The 6,000-nt window shown below is 40.8% G+C and overlaps 1 protein-coding gene across 1 annotated transcript in view; it reads left to right on the forward strand.

Moving 5' to 3' along the window:
- Positions 1-6,000, forward strand: part of CNTNAP2 (contactin associated protein like 2) — a 2,079,227-nt gene that overhangs the window by 378,696 nt on the left and 1,694,531 nt on the right. The gene's annotated exons all lie outside the window — the stretch shown is intronic.

The raw sequence follows: 6,000 nt of genomic DNA on the forward strand, positions 1-6,000 counted from the left end.
TAAAATATAAATCCTTTCTTCATCCATACAACAAATTCATGTATTGACTAAGTTATTGTTAAGATTATAGACCTCAGCTAGAAACAAAACAGTAAAAAAAAAAAAAAAATTCCTACCATCATGAAGCTTACAACCTAGTAGAATTATGTGTAAATAAATAAGTGAACACTATCATGTCAGATGCTGTGAGTGCCAAGGAGGCAACAAAAGAAGGGGAGGGGAAGAAGTTCCAGGGGTGAGAGGCTTTACAATTTTCTGCTCAATATCATGTAACAACCTAAATGGGAAAAGAATTTGGAAAAGAATAGATACATGTATATGTATAACTGAATCACTTTGCTGTACACCAGAAACGAATGCAAAATTGTTAATCAACTGTATTCCAATATAAAATAAAAAGTTAAAAAAAAATAAATAAATACATTGGGTGGTTTGGGAAGATGTCACTGAGTAGATGCTATTTGAGCAAAGAACTGAAGGGCAATGAAGAACTAAGCAATTGCCTGACGGGGGCATGTGCTGGCCGGGTTGACATACGGCCATGAGGCCAGGATGGCTTGGGTTGGAGTGAGCACAGGGAGGTGAGTAGCAGGGGAGTCTGGGGAGGGCCCCAAAGAGAGAGGCTTTTTGTCGGAGCCTCCGATGGCTGCGTGAGCCATGTCAGCATTTTGGTTGCCATCTTGGTAATGTGGGAAGCTATCAAAGGGATTGGGGCACAGGAGTGACACAATCGGATTTTTTTTTTTTTTTTGCGGTGCGCGGGCCTTTCACTGCTGTGGCCTCTCCCGTTGCGGAGCACAGGCTCTGGACGCGCAGGCTCAGCGGCCATGGCTCACGGGCCCAGCCGCTCCGCGGCATGTGGGATGCTCCCGGACCGGGGCACGAACCCGCGTCCCCTGCATCAGCAGACGGACTCGCAACCACTGCGCCACCAGGGAAGCCCTGGATTTATTTTTTTAAATAAGCGTTCTAGTACCATGTTGAAAATAGACGGTGGGTCAAATGATAAGGGAAGAAACATCTAGGCCCATTGGGAGGCTATGACCATAATTGCGTATGAGAGCTTGGTGGTCTAGATGACAGAGGTGAGAAGTGGACTGGTATTGGAAGAATTTGGAAGAAAGAGGTACAGGATTAGCCAGTATCTTGGATAGGAGCTGTATTCGTCAACTTTAATTTATGTTGCAATTACAGACCACTTCAGATCTTCCCCCAAATCTCAGAAGTTTACAACAACAAGCATTGATTTCTTGCTCAGGTTACATGCAGGCCGCTGTGGGTTTGCTCATCTGTGGGTCTGCCTGGCCCTGCTTCGCTCCTTCTCCTGTTTTCCATGAATCCCAGAATTCAGGCTGGAGGAGCAGTTCCAATTAGGGAGCTTGCAGTCTTCTTGAAAGTGGGCATTCCTCTTAAAACTTGTGTGGAGACAAGGTGTCAATCACATCTCATATGCTATTGCCCAAAGCACCATTGCCAAGCCCATGGTCAGCTAGGTGGACACAAACGCTCCTCCTTTGGGGAGGTCCCTCAGGTCTCTTTATGTGACAGAGAAGGGAGCAAATCATCGGAAACCATAATACAACCTGCCTCATCACAGACCAAGAGAAAAATCTGGTTTTTCTGGTTGGCCTGAGCAACGAGAAAAAGAGTTGCGGTCCACTGAGATGGAAAAGACAATGGGGGGAATAGACTTAAAAATGTATTTTAAAAAATGATAATAACAACATCACATTATTTCCATTATTTTAAACATTTAAAAAGTCTATTATGAGATATGGAAAATATACGTTATTCTGGATGTCTGATCAGTTGTACAAAGGCCACGAGATAACCAAGGTACCAGGTCGTTATCATTTGAAGTGAAATAGCTACACGGTTCAGAACAATTAACATGGTGTCATAAAAATATCTGTGTTCATAAGGGTAGCCCACTTCAAAGTCAGATAATTATTATTCACAGATCACCAGCTTCATTTAAGGGGCAGTGATATTGAAGCTGCTTTGCACTTCACACCTGTAAGAGTCACAAGTATTGCCCTCCACTACGGAAACAGAAAACCAGTATAAAATCTGCACAGGATAATTATCAAGGTATTTAGCCCTTGTGTAGAAGTAGTATTTTGCAGCCTTTGTGAAAGTACTGTTTCACATGCTTCTTACATCACATAAGCCTGCTGGTACATGGGTTTCTGAAGAACGAGGGACGGTTGATCAGCTTTTGGCAGAGATCAGCAAAATTTGCAAGCATTTTAGCCTCTCCATCAAGACTCATAAAATATTTTGGAAACTACAGGACAAAAAAAGCAACCCATCCAAGCAGAAAATTAAAAAGCAATCTGCCAGTTCAATGGAATTCAGCCTTTGCTAGGCTGCAAATGCTGGTAAAATGGTTAAATATTCATTCATGATTACTCAGAGACGCAAAGCTACGATTGAAACATGAAAAAAAAGAAAAGTATATGTATGGGCTATGGGAGGGCTGGCAGAGTAGAGAAGAAAACAGGGCTAAATTGTAGAGCAGTATGGGGTTTGGGGATTTTTGGTTTAGTTTCTCTTTTTTTGTGTGTTTTTAAACTGGATTTCTATCAAGATGCCTGAGAACCCTGCATTTAGATGGGATGGGAAAAGAGAGAGCGGGTTAACCCTGTGAACCCCTGCTGCTCCAAAGAGTAAGCAATTCTTTTTTTTTGGCATGTAATTTTTTATTCATTAATGATTACTTATAAGAGTTAGAGGAGATAAGAAAGGAATATTACAATTTTATGAGTAGAAAATAAAAGAATTTGTACAACTCCCTTAAAAAAAGAAACTGTTGTTAATCATTTAAATTTATATTTCTATTGTGTGGTAACAGATTTAGACATCTGTAAAAGTTCCAGTAGATGCTAGTAATGTTCAAGGATAATTAAAAAACATAAGTACACAAAACTATGAAGATATTCTTTCAGTTTCACAGACATCCAAAGTCAATCTGAGAATTCTGTGCATAAGAGCAGTTCTTTTTTTTCCTGTTTTTGTGTTGGATTTCTGCCTCAGATTGCCTTTGAGTCCAGAGCGGTGCTCATTTCCTCACTTGACAGTAAAACTGTCCCCAAAGTCACCAGTTGTGTGACTCAAGAAATGTGTGTTGTGTTGACTGTCAATTTCTTTAAAAAAAAAAATAAGTAAAAACCATTGATGAGGCAAAGCTAAGTTTATTAGATGTATGGCACTAAAAGAGGACATTACCTCATCAGAGCAATGTCTGGAGGGGAGAAGCTGGAGGAGGATATTTACAGAGGCGTGGGGACTGAGCTGAGTGATTTTAAGGCAGGTCTTGCGTGAGGAGCGCTGGTTAGGGCTGGGTAGAGTCAGTGACCTAACAGCTTTGGATCTGGGACACCATGAGGCAAGAATCTTAAAGTGGTTGGATAAGCAAGGTCTTAGTCTTGGCAAGTAAGCTGTTGAGCTGGTTCATGACCTTATCAGGAGCAAGCCGTTAAATGATCTTTATTGGCCTCAGTACTGTTCGACGTAGGCTCAGGCAACTCTGTTGGTCTCAGTACTTAGTTGAGAATTTAGCAATTCCGGGAGATTTTGGAAGATTCTACTCCATGTCCCAGATGAGTAAAGTCTCTCTGGTCTCATCCTCTGCCAGACATTTCATCAAGAAATGATGGAGCTCAAGGCCGTTGAATTGCAGACTTCAGCTGGGTAAATTGATAGCGCATGTGAATTATAGTATCTCAATAAAACCTTACAAACAAAAGTAAAAGCAGATAAGGAAATAAAAAGAAGGAATGACAGAATGCTGAAACCGCCATTGTATTATAAACAGTAGGAGGTTGATAATAGCAAGAAAGATTGCAATTCGCCTGTCATCTAAAAGACAGAAAGCTATTAAGACCCACAGAACTCCTTCCTCTGCTTTTCTAGCCCCTTCGACACTAGTTTTGTCTGTCTCTTGGCTTCCTGTAAGACCAAAATGTGGCACAGCTATGTGCTCCAAAGAGAAGCAGCAATCACAGTCTACCCACATTGGTTAGAAGCCGGGCATTCTGGGCTACCAAAAAGAAGAAATGCCTCAAACAATATGACATGCAATACTGCTCTTTGGGGGCTAAGACAATTAGGGGACCAGGTATAAGAACCCTTGAACACCCCTGTTTCTCCTATTTCTAGGAAGCATCCCTCCCACCTACTAGTAGAAAAGTGTCTACTGCATTTTGGGAAATGTTTCCATTATTAGATGTGTGTTTTGTTATGAATATCCTATGGTTGAAGAACTTGCAAGTTGTTTCATTTGACCCAAAGAGAGCTCAGCTGTCAAGTTTCACATCCCAAAGGTGCCATCAAATATAAACTTCGACTATGTCATTTTGGATTTCTGATGGCAATTCCTCTGAGTCTAGAAAACCTGTAAAACATAATTAGGCTTGAGATAACTCTACCGTGAATCCTTTTTAGTACCCATTTTTTCAGACCATATGGAAACAGGAACAATTTATCACCCCTGCCTTCACCTATCCCCCTCTTCTTCTTACTGTGTTTCAGAACTAAAAAGGAATGAATACAAAATTATTTCTGTCAGGAGAGAGAAATGATAGACCCAGTAATTGCCCTGTCCAGAGTTTTGGTGAGAGAAGTATTGTGAAATCACAATATAATACAAGTCTCATGGAGGATTTCCTCATGTACCGTGTTTGTTGATCTCCCAACTGAATAAAAAACACCTCATCCCACATTTCTTCTTTCAGGTCTAGTAAGGAGAGATCTATCAGCTACTGTGGCTTTAACATTCAGATAATTTACTTTTGTTTTTTTGTTGGTTGGTTGGTTTTATTGAAGTGTAATTGACACATAAAATGGTAAGATATTTGAAGTATACAGTGTGATGATTTGGTATATGTATCCACTGTGAAAGGAAGATCTTTGGGGAAGCATCTATATTTTGAAATCTTTAAATACAAGGAGAAAGGTATATGATGAAATCAAAATGCAGTGCACGAGAGTTAAGACTTCCCAGGCAGTCTCTGTTACTTCATTCTGGCTCTATATAGGAACATTCCTTACATCATGGACTTCTTCAGGCCTGATGTTTTCCCATTTTTAGCTGTTATTCTCTTTCAGTACTGCATCCTTTGGGTACGTGAGAGGTTATTAATAGCAACAACAAAACATAGAATGATGGACAGTTGTAAAAGATGACTGTCTAGGGAAGATGCTGATGTACAAGATGACGTTTGCATTCCTGTCACTGATGAGGGAAAGGGACACACAATCCCATAAAGATGATGGAATCTTTTAAGGAACGTTTTCACCGGAAAAGTCCTCCCTTGCCCTGCCTTGGGCATGCTATCCATGAATGATTGATTGCCAGGATATTATTGAATTCCTCATCTTGCTACGTTAATATTAATAGGAAGAAAAACTAGCCGTGAGTGGGGTTGATAGAACAGAAAGCTACAGTCACCTCAGGGCGGAAATTATGATTTGAATCTAGCCATGAAGATAAACACTTCCTCAGGTGCTCAGATCCTTAAAAATTAGGTGAAGTGTGCTTACCAGAAAGTGGCAGCCAGCCAGGGAAAGGCGGGTCATGTCTCTCAAGAAAATTAAACCCATTTGGCTTCTCCATTCTGGTGTCTTCTTGTTTAGTTCTTCTGGAGGTTAATTAGTTTGGATGAGCAGCTCTAGCAAATGTTTGGGTTCTGTTAGTTTAAGGTAATAAAGGGAAAAGCATCCTGGCTGGCAACTAGGTGCTCAGAGAGGTACAGAGCATTGAAAGAGAAACCACAATGGACAAAATAAACTGCTGTGACTTACAAAATACCTATATTATACCAAACCGATCCACCATCGCAGACAGTCTAAGCACTAAACTCCTTTCACAAGGGCTCCTTGAGATCTGTATGTTCCAAGGTAAGATTAGAGGCAAACTGATCCAGCAGGAACTCTGCAAAGTCGTGCATCCTAAGAGCCCTGTTCCGGCAAGTCTGCTCATTTATAAATTCAGACCAA

Source organism: Monodon monoceros, unplaced genomic scaffold, assembly GCF_005190385.1.
Source record: "Monodon monoceros isolate NGI ecotype Baffin Bay Population unplaced genomic scaffold, NGI_Narwhal_1 Super_Scaffold_2, whole genome shotgun sequence".
NCBI lineage: Eukaryota > Metazoa > Chordata > Mammalia > Artiodactyla > Monodontidae > Monodon > Monodon monoceros.